Genomic DNA, 12,857 nt, shown 5'->3' on the forward strand with positions numbered 1-12,857 from the left:
CTCATACATTTTGTTTCTAAACACTCGAATCATGACAGAAAACAACATTTTTCAGACTGGATCAAGCTAATGCGCATGCGCAGTAGTGGAAGCGTGTGTCTGACTGTTTCTATAGGAACCAGAGCTTCTAGCGGCAGCTGCAGTGACTCGATGACTTTACCAATCTGCGATTGGCTCTGATGCACTTTTCCCCATTCAAAACAATAAGAGTGACGCATTTTGTGTTATTCCATAGTCTTTGTTACGACTTCCCAACTTATAAATACCAGAGGACTTGAACACACTCAGCTTGACATATTCATTGCATTTACGACAAACTGTTGCCATAAGTTGTTGACCTGAAAGAAAAAAAACTGACCATAGAAAAAAACTGTCGACACTCAGGCAATGCTAGGAATGGTACACGTGTGTTACATTTTGAATTGTGGTCCGACACATTTCTGTGAAGAAATTAGCTAGAAGCGTTTTTGTCCACAAACTTGCCCTGAGTATTTTTCGCCCTCCATCTCTCTCTGTTGTCTTGATTGGCCTGTCAGTGAGATTGTAGCTCTAAAGAAGGAGGGAGCCTTCTGTGGTTTTCTCTCTCTGCTCTTTCCCAGAAAGATGAATCAGAGAGTGGTGACCGCTGAGTGGCCCAGGTTTCTTTCATCCTGCTCTTAAATCTCCCAATGCGCTGAAGGGGGTCCAAGACTGCACCATCTCAACACCCCCGCCCCCCTTTCCCAGAGGGAATACAGCTGTTTAGAGAGTCCTGGCCTCGGATTTAAACATTACAGATTAAATTAGACTCCGCACTGTGATCATACCAGTAATGTATTCGTGAGCTTGATGAAATGTTTTGTTTTCCCTTCATGTCTTGTTTAAAAAGACACACAAAAAAAGTAATTACTTTCATTAGTGTTGGAGCTGTGGTCTAGCGGCTTCTCAAACACATTGCACTGTAGCTTTTATGCGGGTTATGCAAGTTTGTATTTGGCCTAAAGACATATAACAATGGATTTCATTACATTACAACATTATGCACAAAAAACATCCAAAAGAGCAAAATCAAATAACTTTGACAACGCCAAGGTCTATCAGTACGTGGATGGTGAATGCACAAATTCAAAGGGACAATTCACTCAGTAAATGAATAATTTACTCAATATCATGTTTTTTTAAACCCATTTTGACTTTCTTTTTGAATGGAGAAATGGTGAAGAATTTCCGCACATGCAAAACAGTTTATGTCAAGCTCAAATAAGGACAAAACAACATGATAAAACTAGTCCTGACTTTGACGCTATTTTCTAAATATTCTGAAGAAAGGTCACATTGAGGGCCCTATCATACACTAGGTGCAAGGCAAGTGTTTTTTGCTAGTTTCAGCCCGACGCAGTTATAATTTTCACGTCCTGTGCTCAAACAAAAACCTGACCAACAAAACCTGGTCTAAAGTCAATGGCGTATTTTTTTTTTGTGTTATCTAAAGAGCGCATTAGTAATATGCGCCTATAGGCGGGTCCACAATGAGCATACACTCTGCTTAGTACACACGCAGCAGCACACTACAATGTAAAAGTTTATTATTGTGTACATAAAGATATGGTGGAATCCGGCTTGTCCCGTAGATGGTCTGCTTGCGCTTTAACCTCGCGAATGAGCTGATCTGTTTCCTTGCTAGAGAAGCGTTCAGTCTTTACGCTTGCAAATTCTGCCATGTAAATAGCGAATCCGCCATGGTCAGCGCAACTGACTTTTAAAGGGAATGGGAGATGAGACTCTGATTGGTTTATTTCATGTTACCCCCAAAACACACCCATTACTCATTAAGAGAATAGGGACAACCCTTTTAGACCATGCGCCGGGTGCGCAGACCATTTTTCCCGTCGTTAAACTAGCAAAAGTGGATTCGGACAAAGTGCACTATAAGTGCACTAGTGCCGTGCGCTTTAGACCATGCGCTTAGATCGTTAAAATCGGTCCTAATTCATTCTTGGGTCTAGTACAAAATCTTCATCACTGTCACCCTTTGTTGAAATCGCAATACCCTCAAGGGTATTTACTATTTACCATCATTCAATCTCTGTCCAATGTATAGCTTTGAATTAAATCATTCACATATGATTATCTTTTAAAACTAACTCAAAAAGGATATTACTCTACACAGATCTGATATGTATCAGTGGAAAAGTGTTGCTCCCCTCTTCCTCCTCTGGAGTAATGGGTGGATGTTTTCCTGGTAATGGTGATTAATACTTTTTACTCTCTATTACATCCAGATCTGCCTGCAGACACAAACTCCAGACACGAAGAATAGCATGTAACACAGACCTTATCAACTACTGTTCTAAGACAAATGAACCACCAGTCACATATCACATCATTTGGACAAGCACCATAACCGTTAACACCTCAATTTAAGTCCCAAACTGCAAATGTCAGACGACACCAGCCGCAGGAAATGACCAAACCCTGAATGCGGCTAAAAATAAGCCTCGTAGTTAGAAGAGAATAGGACCAGGAAGGCGGCAAAGTACAGCAAATATTATTCCTATTCAACCACTGCTCGACCACAGCACTGTTTTTGGAGTGGAATGGGGGGAGTGGGGGGCAGCAAAACAGAAAAGAAAGGGGGCTGCATGATGGGATAGAGAAGGGTGAAAAGAAAGGCCTCACATAGAGTGCTGGAAATCTGACAAAACAAACTATGAGAAATAAGAAAGGGGAGTGGAAGGAAGAGGGCGGAAACGAGCAAAAGGAAGAAAAAAAAACACCTCGCTCACATTGACACAGCTGAAGACGCTGTAAAACCTCAAAACCTGAAGAGCAGCGGCGCGAATAAAAGCGACTTTACATTGGAGAGCTGAGAAAAGTGTCTGCTCGCTCCTGCTGCTCTGTCGTTTTTCTTTTTCTCAGTGGCTTGGTCACACTCACTATTGTCAGAGATGAAAAAACTGCAGAGCTGTAATGCTGGCACGGGACCCACACCACAACCCCGCTCCCTGCTCCCCCTCCCCCTCACCTCCCTTCCTCCCTGGCAAGCGTGATGCAGCCTGGCACGGTGCTCAGCCCAGCCAAGAATGGAGCTCTTCTCGCCTCACGCTATGTGGTGTGCTGAAATTTCCTGCAGTAAAAGACTGATTGGGGAGACACCCATTAAAAACGTGTAAAGAGAGAGTGCCGGGCACGGCAGCACGCAAGGACGGGGGGCAAACACTGAGGAGAAACCAAAAAACAAGAACGATTCAAGACTGGTTACCCCGCCGCTGCTCTTTCGCCTTTCCATTTCACATTATTTCCTCCCTGCTTTTTCGAACCCTGTTTTAATTTAAATCGTGGCAAAGCTCCCTCTCGCTCGATGTGTTTCCCAAACCGAGAGCTATTTCCTAAATCACTCCCTCTTTTATATAATTATTCCACAGTCTTGCGTTCTCTTTTATTTTTTTCGTTAGCTTCTGCAGTTCCACGTTCTCATTTAAAAATGACGTCATGGCCTCCAGGTCCGTTGTGGTTTGGCATGAGTCTGAAAAGGGCAAAGTTCAGCAGAGATTTGGGAGAATGTGGCAGAAAGGGAGGGAGAGATGAAGGGAGGGAGTGAGAAAGCTAGAGAGAGAGAAAAGCTGCCAAGTCAGTTCTGGTTCATTGAGAATAGCATGCATGGTTGTTCTCTGCACAAGCACCCACAATCATGTCCTCGAACAGCTTCCTGGTAACTGTTGCTACTAAAATCTAATACATCAGTGCAAACACAGAATAACATAATTTGTTAGCTATTCTGTTATTTCAATAATTACAGCTATGGATTTAATAAATTAAATGAATAAGTTATATATTCTTTTTGCACTATGTTTAGCTGGACTGATCAGATGATTGTAGTTGTAGATGTGTTTTTAATGTAAGCTGGGTTTCTGCTATTTTTGACTTTATATCTCACAATTGCAACTTTACTCCTTAGAACTGATACTTTTTATCAAGTGACTATCTCTCACAATTTGCTCAAAATTTGTGACTATATCACAATGTGACTATATCCCGCAAATCCGTCTTTCTCTCAATTAGAAGTAAAATAAAGCTGATTGCAATTTTATATCTCACATTTGCAACTTTATTTCCTAGAATTTAGACTTCATATATCAAAATCTCCTGATTGTGATTTTGTAATTGTGAATCTTGCAATTGGGAGTTTTAAATCTCACAACTGCAAATCTATTTCTCAATATTTGTGACTTTATATCTCACAATGTGATTATATCTTGCAATTGCATCTTTATATCTCACAACTGCAACTTTATTTCTTAAAATTGAGACTAAGGGCCCGATTTTAATGATCTAAGCGTATGGTCTAAAGCGCACGGCACAAGTGCACTTAGGGCGTGTCCGAATCCACTTTTGCTAGTTTAACGATGGGAAAAATGGTCGACACATGGTCTAAAAATGTTGTCCCTATTCTCTTAATGAGTAATGGGTGTGTTTTGGGCATAACGTGCAATAAACCAATCAGAGTCTCATCTCCCATTCCCTTTAAAAGCCAGTTGCGCTCGTGCCATGGCGGATTCGCTATTTACATGGCGGAATTTACAAGCGTAAAGACTGAACTGTCCAGAGAGCAAACGGATCTGCTCTTGCGCAAGGTTGAAACGCGCAAGCATACCATCTAAAAGGACAAGCCGGATTCCACCATATCTTTATGTACACAATATTAATCTTTTACATTGTAATCCTTTTATTTTTAACATTTGGCATGTTTGTGTACTGCTGTGCATCCCTGTGTGTGTAATAAGCAGAGTGTACGCGCGTTGTGGACCCACCTATAGACGCATATTACTAATGCACCCTTTAAATAACAAAAAAATACTGCGCCATTGACTTTAGACCAGGTTTTTGTTGGTCAGTGGCGCAGTCTATTTCAGTTGCCTCAAAATAACAATGAACACACCTCGTTTTCAGACCAGCACACAAATAGGCGCAAATACATTTGCTATTTAAACAACGTGACGCAGGACGTGAAAATGATAACTGCGTCGGGCTTAAACTAGCAAAAAACATATGTGGTTTTATATCTCACAATTACAATAATTAATTATAATGAAAATAATAATATACACACATTTATTTTTTGTCTGTGTCTTCATTACGTTCATTTGATGTGTATGGCTAAGTATGATTGTAATGCTTCTTGCGTTAGCTGTGAGGGTGGTTTTGGTCATTGGCTTGATGATGAGAGATTTGCACAAAAATGAAGACGTTGTTCTAATTAATACTGCAACCAATGAGCAGCCACAATGACACATTCTTAGTCACTTTATTATACACAAACATCACACATGCTTACTCACCACAGAGAGGGCTGTGCTGTGACTGCAGTTTAAAATGGCTGACTGTCACGCCATACCCTCGTCCTCTGGACTGATTTCACTCTAATGTACCAAGGGCTTTTGAGGGTTGAAGAAATTATGGCTTATGTTCTTTAAATGAACTTTCTCTACTGGGAATGTTTTCATTGAGAAATAAACACAGTTGTACACACATTCAGTGATCTGTGTGTCTATGTGTGAACAAATGTAAAACATGCAACGTGCGATTTTCTTGGCCTGTCTTCATGTTTTGACTTCTTGCAAGCCATTTCCAACAGTGTTTGATATCGTGTATGTTTATGCATGTGTATATTTTTGTGTGTGGTCGTGTTTTTGCGTGCTTCAGGCCATGATCTGAGTCATAGCATGAAAAATAAAATGTCCAAACAAGCAGTCCCTGCTGGAGAGATTAAACAAACCTGCGATGACCCACAGAGCAAGGACAAATGCCATGACATGTGGCACAAGGACTTGCACAACTACTACTAGTTATATTTCACTATTGCCCAGAAAAATTACATTTCTGAAGCATCAGCACTAGAGATGCGCGGTTTGCGGTTACAGCCGCGAACTCCGCGGATAAACCGCGGATCGGGCGGATGACGTGACGAAAAATTATATTTTAATTAAATTCGGGCGGGTGGCGGGCGGTTGAACCAATCCAATGAAAAATATATGTATACACCAATCAGCGGATGGCGGGTGGGTGCGGTTTTGAAAATTGGTCAAAAACGTTGGTGCGGATGGATGGCGGACGGATGATGAGTTTTGTGATGCGGTTGCGGATGAAATAATAGCCCATCCGCACATCTCTAATCAGCACATTTGCTTTTACAATTACTTTACCTTTAAAATGTACAATTTACAATATAAAACTAATATTAAACATTTACATTGGAAATTTACATTTATAAAATGTTGTGTAGAAACTGTCCTACATTTGATCTCACAATCATTTCTCAGATGTGTGTATGTGTGATTCAGAGAACGAAGCCTCTCCTCCAGATGTGAAATCTATAAATCGCAAATGATCTTGAAATTGTGCGCAGCTGAATGGTTTCAGATCTCCCTCTTGTAAACGCTGCCTAATTAATGTCATTAGCATATAAAAGATTAGTCAAAGTCTAAATGCTTTACTTGAGAATGGCGAGCAGCAAGACTTGCTTAGATTTCCAAATACAGGGGCCAGTTGCATAAATATAGCCATTATGTTAAGACTGTGTCTTAATAACTAGTATGATCAACTAGAAGTTAGTTAGGGGTAATCAGTCTTACTGTTCGGTGTCAAATTAGACCAATCTACGTTTTTATGTTACTGACTTTAAAAAGTTATTAACAGTTTTAAAGAATAAAATTGGATGACTAACTTGTAAGACTAGTCTTAACAGTTTATGCAACTGGCCACAGGTCTGCAGTACCCCGAGTCTCTGTACATCTGCTTAGACCCTGATTTGGCGCTTTTCCATGTCAAAGACCGTTTTTATAAATATGAATGTTGGCGTGTGGCGCACACACACTCTGAGATCAAATCTGTGCATACGCACGTTTTATGGTGCTTGGTGTTTGAGTGGGAGTGTTGATCAAATTCCCCACAGGAGCCCAATAATGTTAAAGGGGTGGCATAATGCCCTTTTCACAAGATGTAAAATACGTCTTTGATGTCCCCAGAGTGTGTATGTGAAGTTTAAGCTAAAAATACCCCACAGATATTTGTATATAGCATGTTAAAATTGTACATTTTTGAGGGTGAGCAAAAACACACTGTTTTGTGTCTGTTCCTTTAAATGCAAATGAGCTGCTGCTCCCAGCACAGAGGGCGGAGCTTCAACAGCTTGCACTCACACAGACATGCGCTGAAAATTTCAAACACTTTTAGTTTTTTATGTTCAAACCGGAGTCAGACAAAGATGGAGAGACTCAAGAAGAAGTGACAACATGTAGAAGCAACAGGATGTTTTTAATGGTTAGTTGATGAATTTATGTAGCTTATGTGTAGTCATCTTCTAGTCATTGATTAGCATATTCTGTCTTGATCATCTATAAATCGTGTTCAGGGGGCGGGGTTTATGTAAATGTTAGGGTTGGTGATGTCACTAACCCGGGAGAAATGTCGTGTAGTCCCTACCAGCCGTTTGTTGTAGTCCTTAAAAAGCGATTTCTTTGAAAGCAAATATCTCCCTTTGCTTTGAACTTTGAGCCTTGTAACTTTGCAGATGTTGTTTATGCTCAAACAGCAACATTACACACTAACTAAAGTTAAAAAAGTGAAATCAAAATCAACCACCCCTTTAAGGTCGGGTGAATACTTGTTCGCTGAAGTTTTTTGAAGTGCTTGACTCTTGTCAATATAAGATCATTCTTAACCAAAAATGTATGCACCTCTTGATGGAAATAACATCACAACATTTAATTCCATGCAAGAGTCCAGCACTCTGTAAAGTCTACTCCAGCACATCCCAAATACTTTCAATGAACTTAAGTCTTGACTCAGAGGAGCCAATTCATGTCTAAAAATGAGTCTTCATGCCCCATCCCAACCATTCTTTCACACTTTGAGCCTGATGAATCTTGACATTGTCATCCTGGAATATTGCCATGATGTGTCTTCCTACATGGTTGTTTAATAAATGAAAAGCCACACACTCCATCGAGAGGGTTAGAAGTGTTGCCAAACATATAACATGCTAGAAACATAATAATCACTGCAATGATGATCCAGTCATAGACTCTTAAGCATTTGCTAATTTGAATCCAAACAGCAACTTTTTGACCAGGTAGTGTAAATTGCTTGTTAAAAAAGATCTGGGCTATTTCTTTTCTAAGTGTTCAAATGTATGAATTCTGCATGCCATACAATAAAATGACCAAAAAGTCCTATAGAATGAGATTCTCAGGAACAAGTTTTAGGATAGGCTAATTCAGGCATAGCAACCACCAAGAAAAGTGAGAGCAGTGTTATGGTGGTGGCTTATATGAGTAAACATCAATCGCACTAGCTTGAAAATGTATAATAATAATAATTATTTTCTCTCCCCCTTTTTTGTTTGAGTCTGAATATGAGCCAGAGCAGATCTGTGTGTGTGTGTGTGTGTGTGTGTGTGTGTGTGTGTGTGTGTGTGTGTGTGTGTGTGTGTGTGTGTGTGTGTGTGTGTGTGTGTGTGTGTGCGTGCGTGCGTGTGTGAATTGCTGGCAAGTTTGTCTGGCTGGGTAGATTTGCCGAGGTGTTGTCTGGATGCCTGTGAGCGACGGTGGTTTCCTGTTTCTCGCAGCCCCATCTGAGATCCCGTGGAAGCACCTGTGTCTCTTCTCGCTCTCCTTACAGCCACAGGAATATACTGAGAGGTCAAGCCCGCTGGGACGAGGGAAAATTCCACCATCCCACTCACTTACAGCTTTTCGTGCCCCAGACACAAGAGTTTGCACATCACTAATGAACCTCAGAAGCCTATACATCTGCTTTCCCTCTTGCTCCTGGAGAAGTGTACACTATGTGGGAGGGGGAAACGCCAGACAGCTGTATAATTGCCTGTCTAGCTGCACTGGGAGCAGCTTTTATAGGCTGATAAAGTTCTCATTTATAGATATAAACCTGTTTATTATTGCACGAGTCTCCATTGATAAAACTTTCTCTTTCACCTTGCACATGAGTTCGTGTTCTCATACACAAACAAATGGGAAAGTCACCAAAGAGATACATATTGGCAAGACACTAATCTGTCCAGTACGGTTCAAAGATATCCGTCTGATGTTAGAGCACTGACGTCTTTCAATAAAGACCATGTGTGTGAGACTGCACGAAAATGACATTTTCACAAACCACAAAAACAACTGTAATCAGTTAAGAACATTCAGTTTCCATTGCACTAACAAGTCATTTTTTTTGTTTATTTTTTGCTGGCCAGTATTGGTTTTCAAATACCATTGTAGAAATACAATATTCTCACAGGCACATTTGTCTCCCTTAAGTAATTTATTCCCCAACTGAAAGTGTCCAATAATGGAGGGTTCCCGAGATAAAGTCAGCTGGTCGTGTAGTCTCAACATGGCAGATAGCATGAGGGGCAACTGAGGGGTAAAGTTTGGCTGGCAGCATGGGTCCGTTTGCTTCTGGTAGAGGGCTATAACAACACCATCTGGGGGCAAAAAAAAACACCTATTTTCTGTTGACAAACATTCAAAATGTAGCTGTGTATTCTGAAAGAATATTTTTTTCAAGCAACATATATATATTGATATTAGTAGATGTTTTTGTAGCAATGATTAATTATTTTGAAATGTATTTTAATTTATATATACATAGTATATAGTATTTTAATTATATGATAAATCATGAATACGCTTACAAAAAGTGTATTCAAGTGTGCTATTACTGTACTTAAACCTTAAACTAAAAATAAGTATACTTTTTTTGTACTTCTCAGAAATATACTTAAAAAATTACACAAGTATACTTGACTATACTGACAGAAAAGTCTAAGTATATTTGGCCTATACTTGTACACAATCTTTTGATCGAGATACTTAAAAGCATAATTCAGTAGCCTTTTCTAAGTATACTTGGCTTGTAGTTGTGTTTACTCTTTTGATTGAGCCTATTCAGTTTTTATTTTATTTTACATAGGCTAGTTTTATACATATTGTCTTATAAACTTACATTGTTTGAATTGAAAATGTGGATTTTATAAGAAATAAATAATTCTGAGTATGTGAATTTTTGTGTAGTTCACTGGTAGTGTATATAGGAATTTACTTAAAGTACAGTTAAAGGTATATTTCAAGTATAAAAATAATACCTGAATAGGAACATAGTAGTATACTGCCAAAATAATATATAAATAATAAACTGTAAGTATGATGTTAGATCCACTTAAAGATAATGTACACGTATACTTGCAGAATTAGTGTATACTTCAAAGTGTACTTTCATAAACTAAAAAATGTGCCACAAGTATTTAACTAGTAAACCATCAGGATACTTATATGTGAACTTGTAGTATAGTTGCAGTACAAATGAAAATTCTAGTTGTAAGCTACAGTAGTCAACATTTGAAGTGGATCAAAAAAGTTCATCAAAGTTGTCCTAAGACAAGAACGGATATTGTTCAAAATGTATGCATAACTTTGATGAAAGGTTTTGATCCACTTCTGTTGACTACTGTAGTTGTGTACTCAAAGTTTATACTATTACACTAAAAGTATACTTAAAAAATATACTTTTATACACTAAAAAGTGCCAATTTATTCCCAAGTATGTAGTATTGAAAAAGTACACTTACAAGTATACAACTAGTTCATTGATATTAAGTATTCTTAGGCTAAGTACACTTAAAAATAAACTTGAAGTAAGTTTTTGTAAGGGTAGCTTTCTTCAGGTAGCCTATTATAGGTTTAGTAGTAAAAACTAGTATCAGGCTGAATCCGAAATCCCCCCATACCCTCAAATAGAGCCTTATATGAGGGGACAGCCATTTGTAGTGGTGTCCGAAATCATAGTGGACGTTATTGAGTGCAATCCCACACTGCACTGCAATAACGAGTGTATACCCGATGTATCAAGGGCTGTCCGAATTCGATCACTCCTTTTCATTCAATTCTTCAAGTGAACTGTATTAGTGGACTAACGTAGGGAATAGTGAACGATTTCGGATTCGGGAATAGTGAACGATTTCGGATTCAGCCTCAGTGTTTCCAATTTTGTCCCTTGTTCCTTGTCCACTGTGGGAGATGTTGATGCAGTTATATCCTGACATGTGCAAATTAGCATAGATCCAGAGGCCCATTGATGATTCAAACAATGACTTAAGTTCATTAAATAAAAATAAAAATGAATTGCAACGTAATACAAACAACTTATATGTAGTTTGCAAGATTATTACACCATGCCATCTTGGCTCCATGTGCACAGTCAAAAGAAGACTGTATGCTCTTGCACCAGCGCCCCCCTCCTGTCAGGGGTGGCATACTCAGAAAAATAAACAACATTAACAATATTATAACAAAATGGTATATAAAGGGATACTCCACTTTTTTGGGAAATAGGCTCATTTTACAACTCCCCCAGAGTTAAACAGTTGAGTTTTACCGTTTTCGAATCCATTCAGCCGAGTTTCTGATATTTAGAAGAATATCAGTAACCAGACAGTTTCTGGTCTCATTGACTTCCATAGTATATATTTTTTCCTACTATGGAAGTCAATGAGACCAGAAACTGTCTGGTTACTGATATTCTTCTAAATATCAGAAACTCGGCTGAATGGATTCGAAAACGGTAAAACTCAACTGTTTAACTCTGGGGGAGTTGTAAAATGAGCCTATTTCCAAAAAAAGTGGAGTATCCCTTTAAATGAACACATTTTCTACAAATTAAATAAGATTGTGCGTATGGCTCCTACAATAGGCGTCGATTGTGGGTGAAATAAAACAACGTATTAGACTACAACACAATTGTAGTTGTTTCCTTAGTAAATGGAAAAATGGTGAATCTGTGTCTCCATTACACGCATACACACACACACACACACACACACACACACACACACACACACACACACACACACACACACACACACACACACACACACACCCACACACACACACACACACACACACACACACACACATGCACACACACATGCACACAGACATGCAAGCCACCAAGTAGACCAGGGCAGAGAGTGTTGGGTTACATTCCTTCCATCGGGGCTGAGGGATGGCCAGGCAGGTCACTATTAGTTCAGTCCCAGCAACTTGGGAGGAGAGTTGACTATACTCTGAGCATCAATAAAATTTTGCATGCGCATGTATATTTGTGTATGAGTGCAAGTCTGTGCATGTGAGTGTATGGCCGTGGTTAAACTGTGGGCCTCACAGGCAGAACCTCTTCCCAGTTCTGTACTAGGTCTAGTTTAAGTCAGAATTCCTCAGACTTTTGGAAATTCCCAAAGGTCTTGGGAACGGGAGCAGGCTGGTCACAGCGTTGTGGGGGTCTGCAGAGTTTGGCTAGTCCCTGCGATTCTCCAGGTCCAGTTACCTCAGAGCAAAAGCTACTCTGAGTTTTTTTTTGTTGAGGTGAGTGAATAACATGTGAACCCAACTCGCTTTCCTTTCTTCTTGAATAAACCATTTTTCGACTGCAGAAAAGAACTGGCAGATCCTGGCAATCTGGGTCTGGTTGACTGTAAACTCCCTCAGGAACACTAAGTCACCAACCTTGGCAAAGATGAAGTTCATACTTGCCATGTCTCTGACTAGAAGGCCTGAGTGACTTTTATCCTTTCTGTCAGTGCTCTTCAGTATGGTCTTGCAGAGCCAATTAATTTCTTCAACAAATAGACATATTAACTGTTTGATAAAAAAGAAAAAATATATATATTTTGCCACACACTCTCATGGTAATTCATAACTATGGTGGACAATTTGCAACCCATTGACTTTAAGGTTTAGGAGTTGATCATGCTTAGCCTTCTTAAAAAAAAAAAAAAAAAATTCAAATCAAATCATTTGTTTTGTTCAAATCAACCA

The sequence above is a fragment of the Leuciscus leuciscus genome, assembly GCF_965113295.1.
Source record: "Leuciscus leuciscus genome assembly, chromosome: 22".
NCBI lineage: Eukaryota > Metazoa > Chordata > Actinopteri > Cypriniformes > Leuciscidae > Leuciscus > Leuciscus leuciscus.